General features: G+C 44.4%; 1 long non-coding RNA gene across 2 annotated transcripts in view; it reads left to right on the top strand.

Moving 5' to 3' along the window:
* The window catches only part of LOC103165326, a 74,481-nt gene that overhangs the window by 12,519 nt on the left and 47,607 nt on the right, over window positions 1-14,355 (top strand). Inside the window, exon 1 of one of the 2 annotated variants that reach the window (XR_005659731.1) lies at window positions 4,437-4,506. The exons of the other annotated variant lie outside the window; for it this stretch is intronic. This is a non-coding gene — a long non-coding RNA (uncharacterized LOC103165326). Of the gene's footprint in view, window positions 1-4,436; window positions 4,507-14,355 lie in introns of those variants that run through there. 2 annotated transcript variants of the gene reach the window in all.

Genomic DNA, 14,355 nt, shown 5'->3' on the forward strand with positions numbered 1-14,355 from the left:
CTGTGCCTGCCTCAGTTCTCTCATCTGCCAAAGGGGGATTCGGTAATGTTCTCAATCCTACTCAGACTGTGAGCCCCATGAGGGACCTGATTGTCTTGTATCTACCCCAGCGCTTAGTACAATGCTTGGGACATAGTAAGTGCTTAACAAATACCACAGTTAGTATTAGTATTAGTGAGAGGTTAAAGGGGTGGATCCTTTAGGAAGAAGGATTTAGGTGTCTTAGATTGTGAGCCCGCTGAGGGATAGGGACTGTGTCTATTTCCCACCTGTGTATTTTCTCCCAGTGCTAAGTAAGGTGCTCTGCACAGAGTAATTGCTTATTAAAAATGATAATGATGACTATTACTACTCCAGTATGGGAGTGTAAGGACAAGCAGCAGCAGGAAGCCATCCGAACTTCCTTCCTGGGGTTGGGCTGGCTGTGACTCTGGTGACTGTGGGATTCTGAACAGCCCCATCTGAGACGAGAGAAGCACGTCCCTCCTCCTTTAGCCGCCACATTCTGTGGCTTTCACCGTATTTATTGTCATCCTTGCCTTTGATGTTTTTGTGCTTTTCATCTTTCCTTAGGTCCCCGTTGCCAACTCTCCCCTCCTTATTCTCAGATTGCGAGTCCTGTGGAAGCCTGGGGCCAGGCCTAATTTTCATACCAGTGATTAGTATAATACTTTACACAAAGAAGGTGCTGAATAAATACTTTTGCTATAGCACTACTCATATGACAGGAAAACCTTTTTTTCCCCTAACACTCATTTTCCTACCACACTTTAACACTAAGTTTATGCTCTTAGTGCTTCACTTGGGAGTGGTATCTAGTACACCTGCTATCTGTTCTGTTTGGCTGTTTTGAAAATGGCCAAGTCTCTCCAGCCGCCACTTTATTTCCCAAGATCGTTTCTTTCCTCCTGAACATAATGCTATGGTAGCCCCTTGGACCACCTCAATTTTCTAACTCTCTCACTTTGTCCTCCACCGGGATGATGCATCTTGGGTATTTATTGTGCCCCTGTGATAAGAGTTCTGCCTTGGGGGTAGTCCACACCGTAGGAACAGTCTTCTCCACCCAATCAGCTCATCATTTTACTCCTTTCAATCCAAAATCATCGGAAAGCTTGTCTTGAGAAGCAGCGTGGTCTAGTGGATAGTGCACGAGCCTGGGAGTTAGAAGGTCAAGGGTTCTAATTCTGGCTCAGCCACTTGTCTGTTGTATGACCTTGAGCAAGTCACTTCCCTTCTCAGTGCCTCGGTTCACTCATATGTTAAGTGGTGATTAAGACTGTGAGCCCTGTGTGGGATGGGGACTGTGTCCAACCCGATTATCTGGTATCTACCCAGCGCTTAGACAGTGCCTGGCACATAGTAAGCGCTTAACAAGTAACATTATTATTATTTTCATCCAGGAAGACTACCAGGATTATGCCCAATTTGGTTATTAAAAAGTGATTTATTTACATAATTTAGATATAAGAAGATGAAAGAATTAGGGAACATCCGCTAGATGAGTCGGTTCTGATATAACATAATCCATTGGTTTGAGTCAATTCCATGTAGAAAGAAATGGTTGTGGGCATGAAAATGGCGGGCAAGTCCCTTGGGAAGCAGCGTGGCTAAGTGGAAAGAGTACGGGCTTGGGAGTCAGAGGTCATGGGTTCAAATCCCAGCTCTACCACTTGTCAGCTGTAACTGTGGGCAAGTCACTTCACTTCTCTGGGCCTCAGTTACCTTATCTGTAAAATGGGGATTAAGACTGTGAGCCTCACGTGGGACAACCTGATTACACTGTATCTCCCCCAGCGTTTAGAACAGTGCTCTGCACATAGTAAGCGCTTAACAAATACCAACATTATTATTGTTATTATTATTAAGTTCTTTGGGCCTCAATTGTCTCATCTGTAAAATGGGGATTAAGACTATGAGCCCCATGTGGGACAGAGACTGTGTCCATCTTGATTACCTGGTACCTACCCCAGCACTTAGAACAGTGTTCGAAACATAGTAAGCACTTAACAAAGACAATAAAAATAATAATGATAATGATAATCAGTCCTGGTGAGATGCTGTTCAGGATCCCAGATGCTTTATCAGCCTTTTTCTGCTGTAACATTGTACTGTACTTTATGCTTGTGATTTTGCAATTTTACAGTATTCAGTACAGTAAAGTAATAATGGGCAACACTCTTATAAAGCCCCTGTTAATGTTGGACCTACTGCAATTTGTAGTAAAAAATATCAGTCACAGCAAGTGTCTCCAAATCATCTATTCCCAACACGTTAATTCCCATTTAATCAATGGTTACTGTAATGTGATTTTTCTATAGCACAAGATTTTTCAAGGATACAGCCCCCCATTATAGGAGAAGTTCTTGTGTACAGGTCAGTGTGATGGCCCACCCCCTAAAAAGAAGAGTGTCAAAAGATAATGATATTTCTTAAGAAAAGGGTATTTATTGAGTGCTTCCCTTGTGCCAACACTAAACTAGTTGCTGGATAGACACTAAATAAACAATTCAGACCTGGTCCCTTTACCACAGGAAGCTCACAGTCTAAGTGGGGGAGGGTAGAAATATTCATTCATTCATTCATTCAATAGTATTTATTGAGCGCTTACTATGTGCAGAGCACTGTACTAAGTGCTTGGGATGAACAAGTCGGCAACAGATAGAGACAGTCCCTGCCGTTTGACGGGCTTACAGTCTAATCGGGGGAGACGGACAGACAAGAACAGCGGCAATAAACAGCGTCAAGGGGAAGAACATCTCGGAAAAACCGATGGCAACTAAATAGAATCAAGGAAAACAAGGATAAATTACAAATAATGGGAGCTACTAAAATGCCCTTCTTCCCAAGTTCTTTTAAACCTCAAAAAATCTTCTAAAAATAAAACATAAAAAATAAAAATTTATTGATTTTTCAGATCCCAGAAGGCTAGCATTAGTTCTTTTAAATATATCAATCAACCAATCAGTGGTATTTATTGAGGGCTTACTGTGTGCAGAGTTCCGTACTAAGCACTTGGGAGAGTACAGTAGAGTTCCCTGCCCAAGAGGAGTTTCTAGTACCAGTTCTCTGGCAGGTAATGGACAAATCAGTGAATGAATGTTATTTAGTAGTGAGGGAAAATAGAGAGGCATCTATTGCATTGGTCATGTTTGACCTGAAAAAGGTAACATCCATGGTCTCAAGAGTGTAATGGTGTGTTTCCTTTCATTAATGACTTAGAACTGTAGGTCTCAGAGTAGTCCCAACTTGCAATACTCCCAGTTTCTTTTCATCCAATCCATTTAGGAGGGAAGAACTCGGGTTTCCTCATTGCTCGAGAGAAGACGGCAGTATCTTCATCCCAAGCATGAGAACAGTGGGAGGCTCAAATGTCATCAACTTATAGAGTCACTGGTGATCCTGGAGAAAATCTCTCAACCTTGTTGTACCTCCAGACATTTTACAAAAATAGCTAGTCTGAGCAGGTTCCTTACTGAAAACACACCTGTCTCCCTTGAGCCAAGCTTTCTTTCTCTTGGGAATGAACAAATCCTCCAAAGCCATGTTTTGAGTTCGCATTGTCATATTTGTACTTGCTGTCTATTGGTCCAAATTCTCTCATCTGGGTGCATATAAGCACCATGGACTAGTGGAGAGAGCACGGGACCTGGGAGTCAGAAAGACCTGGGTTCTAATCCCAGCTCCTCCATTTGTCTGCTGTGTGACCTTGGGCAAGTCACTTCATTTCTCTATGACAGTTACCTCATCTGTCAAATGGGGATTGAGACTGTGAGTCCCACATGAGCTAGGGACTGTGCCAACCTGATTTGCTTGTGTCCACCCAGTGCTTAGTACAGTACCTGGCACACAGTAAGTGCTTAACAAATACCACAGTTATTATTATTATTCTTATCATATGACACCCTTTGAAATAACATGTAGTTAACTTCTTTAAGGACTCAATTAGCTCACTCTCTCATACTTATGTAAATCCTTCTATTAATCAATGGCATGTATTGAGTGCTTACTATACACTAAGCTCTTGGGAAAGTACAGTACAATAGACACGATCCCTTTCCACAAAGAACTTGAAGTCTACAGGTCTCTCTTTTCCCCCAGCTTGCCCTCTTCTTTCCTTTCAAGCTGACCTACTCTCAGGGCCTACATCTAATCTCTACCACCACCAACCTTCTGCTCAGATCCTTCCCCCTGTCTGGACTCCCTCCCCGTTCAGATCTGACAAGCTCCAGCTCTCCCCATCTTCCTACCTGAAAACCCATCTCCTACTGCACTCCCACTTAGGGCAGGGACTGTGTCCAACCTGATTAACTTGTATCTACCCCAGCACTTAGAACAGTGCTCTACATATAGTAAGCACTTAAAAATACAGCAGTAATAATAATAATCCTAATAAGGCCTTCCCTGATTAATTTCTTATCTCCCCAGATTATACCCCCAACTCCTCCTCCAGCACTTCTGGGCCACATAAGCATCTGTATACTCACAACGACCCATAGCACTCAGGTACGTATCATCATATCCTACTACTCTAGACTGTAAGCTCGCTGTGGGCAGGAAGTGGGTCTGTTGTTATATTGTACTCTCCCAAGCGCTTAGTACAGTGCTTGGCACACAGTAAGCACTCAATAAATATGATTGATTAATTGATTGATTGAGATAGGACGAGTTTTGAAGGGTGATGATGTCTAACTCCTCCCCATCCACCAGAAGTTGGGCCAACTGGGAAGTGAAAACTGAAGTGAGGAAGCAAGACGGCGAGAAATGAGGCAAAGCAAGGATGCCTTGGGAGAAGATTCTGGGACAATGAGATGTAGCATGAGAAGTTGTTGATTGAAGTTACAAAGACATTTCCCAGAGAGTGAGTACGGGAAAGGTTAACAAAAAGGCGGCGATCTGTAGATATGGAGCCATCAACCTCTACCTACACCATCGGTGTTCTCTCGGAGTTCTTGGCTTCAACTTTCTGCTCAAAGCTGAAAACTCAGCAGTATTTGTTGAGCCCCGCTCTCTGGCTGTAATTGTAAATTTCCTGTACTGACTGGATTTGGTGAGGAGGGAACCACAGTCTCGCCAACAGAGCAAGACATCTCAGCCAAGCTCCTTGTCTTGGGGAGGCAGCCTGCCAGCTCAGAGCCGCCTCTCTGGTGGTTCAGCTGCTTGGTTTTGTGTGTTTTCTTTAGGAGACCGCCGCCAAGCTTCAGCCTCAAGTGCAGAATGGGCTTGTGGGAAACTGGGAGGGGAGGGGAGGAGAAAGAAACCAGGGCTTGTTCTTGGAGGGTCTTGGGTCAACTCTAACCTAAATTCTCCTAAGGCCGCATTCTAAGGGAGAGTGCCTGCTCCTTAGCCTATTTACGGTTGTCCCTGTTGGGACAGATTTGTGGAATGTAAATCACTGTCTCCAAATTTGCATTTATATCTCAAGCCAGTGGGATAGAGAGCTGCTGGTTTCTGGCGGTTCTCCTCCCTAATGTTCTTTGTAAAGTGGAGAAAGGGAGGTAAATAGAAAGAGACATTCCAAAGTCATTGAAGTGTGTGTGTGTGTGTGTGTGTGTGTGTGTGTGTGTGTACTGTACAAATTCTTAGTGGGAATTTAAACTCTCAACCACAACATTTGAATAACAACATCTAAGAATGTCTGAGTGGAACCTAACAAATGATGGGTATTGAGTTACAGACAAAATAAAGTCCTAATAGCTGCTATTTTAAACTCACTAATAGCACCCAGCCAGCTCTGAGGCCACTCCCTGTCTCGGTCCTTTGGCCTTCCTGTCACTGTAGTGGGACAGGTATGTCTGTGACATGGTTTTTACAGGGCATTTCTGAGTACGGAGGTAAATTTGAACCAATGGGTGTGGGAGTGGGGGTGGGAGAGCTCAGAAATAGATTCCAGCCCTAAGTTTTAGAATTTAGATAGAATTTCAAGATGCTATCATTCTTGAAAATGTTAAGTACGTTGACTGTACTTTGTAGGTAATATTAATCATGCTAAGACAAAATAAATGGCAACGTCAAACAATCCTTTATTGCCTCCCACCCCCACCCCCATCCCACCTGTTTCAGTAACCAGGACCATCATTATAGGGGAATTTTACCCCTCCTTCCCTCTGCCTCTTCCAGTCTGGTTCTTCAGTCAGGCTCAGACCATAAGTCAACAGTCTGGGATCTTTTTCTTGTAGCAAAAAGACATTGATATGAACTATAACTGGTACTTGTTTTTCTGAATGTTTATGAAAGATACCGGGTTTTGGTAATCTTCCTAGTTTGTACCTAGCTTCAGCTTTAGTGCTAAAGAAAATCAAAGCAAGCAGATTATCTGTTTTCTTGCCAGCCAAAGGGGCTTTTTCCAACTCCCTTCTCCAGCAGTGGGTCTCAATTCTTTGGCCTTCTGGCCCTAGCCAGTGCTATGAGTTTTTCTTTTGTAAGTGTAGAAAACATCATCATCACCATTAAGCGCTTTTATTGAGTACCTACTGCGTGCAGATGACTGTACCAGGCGTTTGGGCGACAATCTGAAATTGGGCTTGAGAGACCCATGCACGTTTGGCAGGGGTTAGAACTTGGCTGCTTCTACTCTGGCATAAAAACACCCCATTTAGATGGGAAACAGCTGGTGAACACTTACAATAAAGACCCCTGAGTTTGGTAGTGATACCTTGTGGGGAAAACTACCAATTCCCCGCCTCACTGGGTAGGTGACCAAATGTCTTTTTACGAACTGCATTCATGGGCACCAACCACATTCACCAAGGAAGTTCGAACTCATTTCCAAAACTGTTTTTCCCTTCTTATACTCTAGTTCTGTCGTGCGCAGCATTTTCAAATGTAACTCAGCTACTAAAGCTCCATTTGGCTTATAAACTGGTCAGGCCAATGCTTGCCAAGGTCTCCCTTTCCCTGTCTTTATGTCACTTGCCTGAAAAGATGTCATCTTCTGCCTGCATCCGGGGCTAGGGTAAGGTGGGTCTGAGGCAATGGAGACCTAAGTAGCTTCCCTGGACCTAAATTGGTCTCCTCCTTCACTCCCTCCCTCTTCAGAGCAGTCCTATCAATCAGTCATATCGATTGAGTGCTTACTGTGTGGGTAACACTGTGCTAAGAACTTGGGAGAGTACAATATAAAAATAATAATAATTATGTTGGTATTTTTTCAGCGCTTACTATGTGCAGAGCACTCTTCTAAGCGCTGGGGTAGATACAGGGTAATCAGGTTGTCCCACGTGGGGCTCACAGTTAATCCCCATTTTACAGATGAGGTAACTGAGGCACCGAGAAGTGAAGTGACTTGCCCACAGTCACACAGCTGAGAAGTGGCAGAGCTGGGATTTGAACTCATGACCTCTGACTCCCAGGCCCAGACTCTTTCCACTGAGCCACACTGCTTCTCTAAGTAGACATATTTCGTGCTCACAAGGTGCTTACAGTCCAGAGGGGAGTACAGACATTAATATCCATAAATAAATTGTGGGTATGAACATAAGTGCTGTGGGGCTGAGGGTGGGGAGAATAAAGAGTACGGATCCAAGTGCAAGGGAAAAGCAGAAGTGCAAGGGGAAAATAGAGCTCAGGCCTGGGAGTCAGAAGGACCTGGGTTCTAATTCCAGTTTCATCACATTTCTGCTGTGTGACCTTGGGTCTTGTGTCACTTAACTTCTCTGGGCTTCAGTTGCCTCATCTTTAAAATGGGTATTAAGAATATGAGCCCCATGTGGGACAGGGACTGTGTCCAACCTGATAAACTTGTATCCAAGTACTTAGAACAATGCTTGGCACACAGTAAGCACTTAACGAGTACCATAATTATTACTACTGGAGGTTCCTGAGGAGTGGGGAAGCATGGATTGAACATTTTTTTAGAAAAATAATCCAGGCAGCAGAGTGAAGTTTGGACTGGAATGGGGAGAGACAGGAGGCAGGGAGGTCAGCAAGCAGGTTGATACAGTAGTCAAGGCAAAATAGGATAAGTGTTGGATTAACGTAGCAACAATTAGAATGAAAAGGAAAAGGTGGATATTAGTGATGTTATGAAGGAGGCAACGACAGGATTTAACAACAGACTGAATATGTGAGTTGAATGAGAGAGATGAGTTGAGGATAATACCAAGGTTATGGGTTTGTGAGACAAGGAGGATGGTACTGTATGCAGTGATGAGAAAGTCAGGGGAAGGACGGGGTTTGGGTGGGAAGATGAGGAGTTCTGTTTTAGAAATAATAAGTCTGAGATGTTAGTGGGAAATCAAAATAGATATGTCCTGAAGGCAGAAGGAAATATAGACCACAGAGAAGAAGAAAGATCAAGGCTGGAGATGTAGATTTGGGAATCATCCTTGTATTGATGGGAGCGAGTGAGTTCTCCAAGGAAGTGGGTATAGATGGAGAATAGACAGGGACCCAGAACTGAACCTTGAGGAACACTCACAGTTATCGGGTGGGAGGCAGAGGAGGAGTCTGGGAAGGAGACTGAAAATGAGTAGCCAGAGAGAAAGGAAGAGAACCAGAAGAGGACAGTGTCAATGAAGCCAAGTCTTCTGGACATGCCCTCCCTCTCTCCCAACCCAGTAGGATGATTTGTAGCCTAGCAATCATACCAGAGGTACGAACAGCAGTGAAGGTTGCTGATGGGAGGACCACTGCGGCCCCACTGGCGGCTTGAGAAGATATGCATGGGACAGTTGCCCCTCCTGTTTAATAGTTGAAACATATCTACCTGTCACCAATATGCTTAAAAAATCAAAATGAAAGGAAATTATTATTATTATTATCATCATCATTATTATTATTGTGGTATTTGTTAAGCGCTTACTATCTCTTCAGCACTGTTCTTAGCTCTGGGGTAAATACAAATTAATCAGGCTGGACATAGTCCCTGCCCCTATGGGGCTCATGCCTAAGTAAGAGGGAGAACAGTTATCGAATCCCCATTTTATATTGAATCCCCATTTTACAGATGAGGAAACTGAAGCACAGAGAAGTTAAGTGACCAGCCTAAGGTCTCATTACTTGAAAGTAGCAGGGCCAGGATAGAACCCTGGTCTCCTGTCTCTCAGGCCCATGTCCTTTCTGCTATTCCTCTAGAATAGAAAGAAAAGGCAAAACATATTGCCTTTTTCTTTAGCTCCTGTCTGATTTTCTTTAGATCTGCCTTGATTCCTCTCCCACCGGCACCCTCCTCTTCCATCCCTCACCTTTGCACAGTCACCTCCCATGATTCTTCACTCACCACTCAACAAAAATGCTCTTTGCTTACACATAATGTAAATAAATGGTTTACTTAACTAAATTAATTGGCCAATTATTTAACCATTTGTTTACTTAGTTTAGTTGTATGCTCAGTGTTTGTTCATTTGTCTGTATGACCTTTATGGGTCTGTCCGGTACCTTTTGCCCTTCAATTAAAGGTCCCAGAATTGTTAATTTCTGGGACTAGGTCTAGCCGAGAAATGGTGGGGTCCTGATGATTACAGCCTGGGTCTCTTGACAGTTGTTTGGATGCTCCCTCCATTTCTCTAGTGTTTCTTTTCCTGGGTTTCTTGATTGTTGACACTTTATTGAGCACCAGTGAATCTTTATCATCTACTCTGAAATCCCAGATTGCCATTCCCGGGCATTCCCTACTGAGGGAAAACAGAGCCTTGGTCTTCATTGTCTCTCTTGAATGTTATGTTCCCAAGAGGCAGGAATAGTTAATACTTATTGTTTTGTGGAATGACCAGTTAGCCCCATGTGATCAGGATGATGGTGTTGATAGTAGACAAAGTAAAAAATTGTGAGCCCCATGCTGGACAGGGACCATGTCCAACCTGATTATCTTGTTCCTACCCCAGAGCTTAGTACAGTTCTTAGCACATGGAAAACACTTAACAAATACCATAAAAATTACGACTATTATTGTTATTATTAACCATCTAAGACAACACCTGGCTCGGACACTTAGCTGCCTGGAAGCAAGGGAAAGGCCAGGTACCTTTTAAGGTCCTTTTGAGCTCTGTTTCTAGGATCAAAGCTACACATCCTTGATACTGTAAATAGAGGCTCCTGAAAACCCATTTCCTTTTCACCCATCAATCCTGTAGGTTTCCAGAGCAGAAGTGGACAGGATGGCATTTTTCCAGGATGTGAGCATGGAACATTTTTTTCCCTGTTTCCTTTGGAGATGTCCGAATCCCTGAGCAGCCAACTCTTCTCTGAAGAGGCCTGGCTGCCAGCATCCACAGACAGGAATGAATTTTGGGATAGGTTGGCTCCTGACAAAACCGTTGGTTATGGGGAGAGACACCAAGAAAAATTTACAGACAGTACGCTCCTCTGCCAAAGTGGACCCTCAGCAAATACCACTGGTGGTACCGGATCTAGTTCTGCCTGCTCTTTACAAAATGTTCTTTCTTGTGCTTCCCCTTCACCTTCCTCTCCCAGCCCCCACTTTTGCCCACCTTATCATTAGATGTTTTGCTTTACTCTGCTCAGTAATTTGGTTCTTTTCCCAAAGGAACTGCCGCCCGTCTTCTCCGCCAATTAAACCTTCTTGAGATACGCTTCCTCTGACAGGGATTTGAGGCCAGATAATCCCTGGTCACTCCATTCCAGAATGAGAAGGGAAGATTAAGGAGTTCAGTGTCCCCAGGAGTATCTTCTGAATCAGTACACCTATCACAGATAATAGCAAAGGGAAGAGCGAGGGACCTCTTGGGGGCTAAGGACTTTCATTCATAGGGAATTTCTGATTGTGTCTTGGGACTGGAAATGGGGTTTCCAGCCATTTTCACGGTCCCACCTCCTGTCAGGCAGTAGTTCCCTTGGAACAGCTTCAGAATTTCTGAGGTTCTTAGAAGAGGTTACAAGACTGGGGATGATTTTGCATCACGGAGTTGCAAACATATGGTATTGTGCTGGATTCCCACTCATACTGATAGGGAAGTCCCAAAGCAAATATCAAGAGGCTGAGGAAGGGCCAGTTATCAGTGTTCAAATGTCTGAAGTTGACCAGTTCTTTGGTATTGAGGTGGAGGAAATGGACTTGAATTGCAGCAAGAGAGATTTAGGGCTAGATCTAAATCTAAATCTAAGAAGTATCCATTTAATATGGTTTCTATGAGACTGGACCAGATCACTAGAGGAACTATGGAATCTCCTAGATATTCTGGGTCTTTAGGGGAGTGAAGACACAAATTTGTATGAGGTGATTTGGAGGCATCCTGGAAGCTGGAGAATGGAAGAGATGACTCCTCGAAATCAGTTCCAGTTCTAGGATCCTGTAAGTCAACACAATCTGTTGACTGGAAGAGAGCAGCTTCTGCCTTCTCCATCTGCTTAAGTCCCCAAAAGTCAGCAGCACTGGGTCAGAAGTCAGTGTTTGTCAGGATGTTGACAGTGTCCTCTTTGCCTCTCTCGGGGGGATTCGTTTGAAGAAAGTTCTTCATCCCCACACAGGTCTGACTTCTTCTTTTACCTCTCTCTGGTAACTCATTCCACTGCCCCTTTCTTTCATTATGTACCTGAGAAAGAGAGAGACAGAGAGAGAGCATCTTGAGATTCTTGGAAGGAAAGGGCTCTATAAATACCAAGTCAATCTGATTGTTCCAGGAGTTGGGTTGGGGGAGGTCAGAGGTCAAAAGCTGGCTAAATTATGGGATGAATGTTTCTTCTAATTCAAACAGGAGATGACAGGAGGCTTTATCAGTAAGTATCCACCTTACCCAGAAAACCAGGAGTTGGGTATGTTTACTTCATTAGCAAAATCTTCTATAAACTATATACTAATGCCCTGCCAGCCAAATCTCTCTCCTGCATCTCATGCATTGTAGAGTCCAGTTTCTTTATCTGCTTCTAAACAGGATTTATTATCCACATGATTTCCTGTGCTTTCTTTCAGCACGCTCTATTTCTCCGCAAGAGCTATAAATCAAAACTATTTGTTTCATTTTGCTGCCGCCACCGCCCACCCTGGGCTCTGGGAAGCATGCAGAGGGGACCCCCTCAGTGAGCTACCTCCCAGGTGGGAGAGACCTCCCCACCCCAAGGTTTCTTCTGGAAGGAAGACACTAGAGGAGAAAAGGAGTGGGATGAGGAACTGGGGTCCCCCTTCCTCGTAGCTCGCACAAAGACTGTGGTTGTGTTAACAGTCCCCAACGATAAGGGGCATCAGGAGGTCATCTGGTCCAGGCGCTTACCTCCAGGCAAACTTAACACCTAAATCATCCAAGGCAGATTAGTGTGCAGAACCTCACCCCGTGTTGCCCTTTGCTCCCGAGGCTGTCCCCTGTCAATATTTGGCCTGCATTGCCAGGGGTCATCTGTATCCTAAGTTTTGAAAGGCAGATTTCTGTGCCCCTGGGGGTGACTGCACAACCCACTCAGGCCCCCGTCACCCTTTGGACTTCCAAACGGAAGCACTGGCAGGGAGGCTGGCGGATGGGTGCGTGCTCAAGGCTCAGCCAACCCTATCTCAGTGCTCAAGGGGGCCCCTTTGGCACCCCAGAGTGTGGCTCCTGGAAGCAGCCCTTCACTCCCACCTCTGACCCAACTCACCCTGCTGCTGTAAAAGACTAAAAATAAACCTGAATGAGCTAACGTATGTTTACACTATGAGGGGCCCACATTCTCAGTCGATCTGCCCACAAAGATGGACTGGGGAACGAGATATGATGAGGAAAACTCTTTGGAGCTTCTGACCCTTTGGCCTCAGGTAAATGGGTCCCGGGAAAAACTAGATTGGGTCCTTGCTTAGGTATTGCTACTGGGGGGGGTTGTTGGGGTCGAAAACAAATTCCTGCTCCTGGCCTGGTACATTTTTTTGTAGGGTTTTTTTGTGGTATTTGTTAAGCACTTACTATATGCCAGGCACTATTCTAAGCGCTGAGGTAGATACAAGTTAGTCGGGTTGGACACAGTCCATGTCCTACATGGAGCTCACAATCTTAATCCCTATTTTACAAATAAGGTTGCTGAGACACAGAGAAGTGAAGTGACTTACCCTAGGTCACATAGCAGACAAGTGGCAGAGCCGAGACTAGAACCCATGTCCTTCTGACTCCCAGACCCGTGCTCTATCCACTAGGCCATGCTATTTCTGACCCTATTTTCCAGCTCTCTGGTAAATTGTCCATTCTTTGAGGACAGAGGTGTGACTGGCTCTTCCTCCTTAACTTCCCACAGGTTCTAGTGCAGGGTTCTGCACATAGAGTTCACTCAGCCCTCTCAATCAACTGATCAGTGGTATTTACTGAGCACCTACCAAATGTGCGAACTGTTCTAAGCTTCTGGGAGAAGATTTCTTTGTGGCTCAGTTCCACTCTCACTCTCACTCGCTTGTATTTATTAAGCCCTTTCTGTGTGCAGATCACTGTACTAAGCCTTTGGGAAAGTACAATACGACAACAAACAGTGACATTTCCCTGTCACATATGCCTCAACCAGGCCTGAATCTTTCCCAACATTCTAAAAGATGAGAAGGCCACAATGCTGCCCACATTTGTATCCATCCTAGGTCAGAGCAGGACCCAAATGGGACCAGCATTTCTCATCATTTTAACATTCCTCCATGTAAAAATCTTGTGGACAGGGAACATGTCGACCAATACAACAATTCTGTTGTACTCTCCCAAGTGCTTAGTACCGTGCTCTGCACATAGTGAGCACTCAATGGCTACCATTGATCTATCGACCAACTCTCTTATATTGTATTCTTCCAAATGCGTAGTTCAGTGCTCTGCATACAATTAGCTCTCAATAAATACCACTGATTGATTGATTGATTGATTGATTGATTGACTGAAAAGAGGGAAAGGGAAATGAGACACTCTGACCTCCCAGCTGAGCTGATCCCTAAACAGGAATATGGGGGCTGTGCAAAGCTTCCCTGTAAGATGAACCCTTTAGTCTTCTCTGTGCATGCTGTTATGTTAAAAACTCTTGCATCATCCTGAGAGGGTGGACCGTGTAAGTTCCAACAACTGTCTCCATGGGTAGAGTGACAGTGGCACGGAGGCAGAGGTCGGGGGATAATCAGGAGGTCATTAGTCTTTGGAGGAATGAGCACAGGGCTGGAATGAAAAGCAGCTTGGTCTAGTGGATAAAAGATGGACCTGGGACTCAGAAGACTGGTTTTATTTATTCATGAATTCATTCATTCAATCGTATTTATTGAGTTCTTACTGTGTGTAGAGCACTGTACTAAGTACTTGGGAAGTACAATTCAGCAACAAATAGGGACAATCCCTGCTCTAATCCTGCTGTTTGACCATGGCCAGGTCACTAACTTTTCTGTGCCCCAGGTTCCTCATCTGAAAATAAAGATTGAATATCTGTTCATCCTCCCTAGACTGTGAGCCCTATGTGGGCCAGAGACTATGTCCAACC

The sequence above is a fragment of the Ornithorhynchus anatinus genome, chromosome 2 (assembly GCF_004115215.2).
Source record: "Ornithorhynchus anatinus isolate Pmale09 chromosome 2, mOrnAna1.pri.v4, whole genome shotgun sequence".
NCBI classification, from domain to species: Eukaryota; Metazoa; Chordata; class Mammalia; order Monotremata; family Ornithorhynchidae; genus Ornithorhynchus; species Ornithorhynchus anatinus.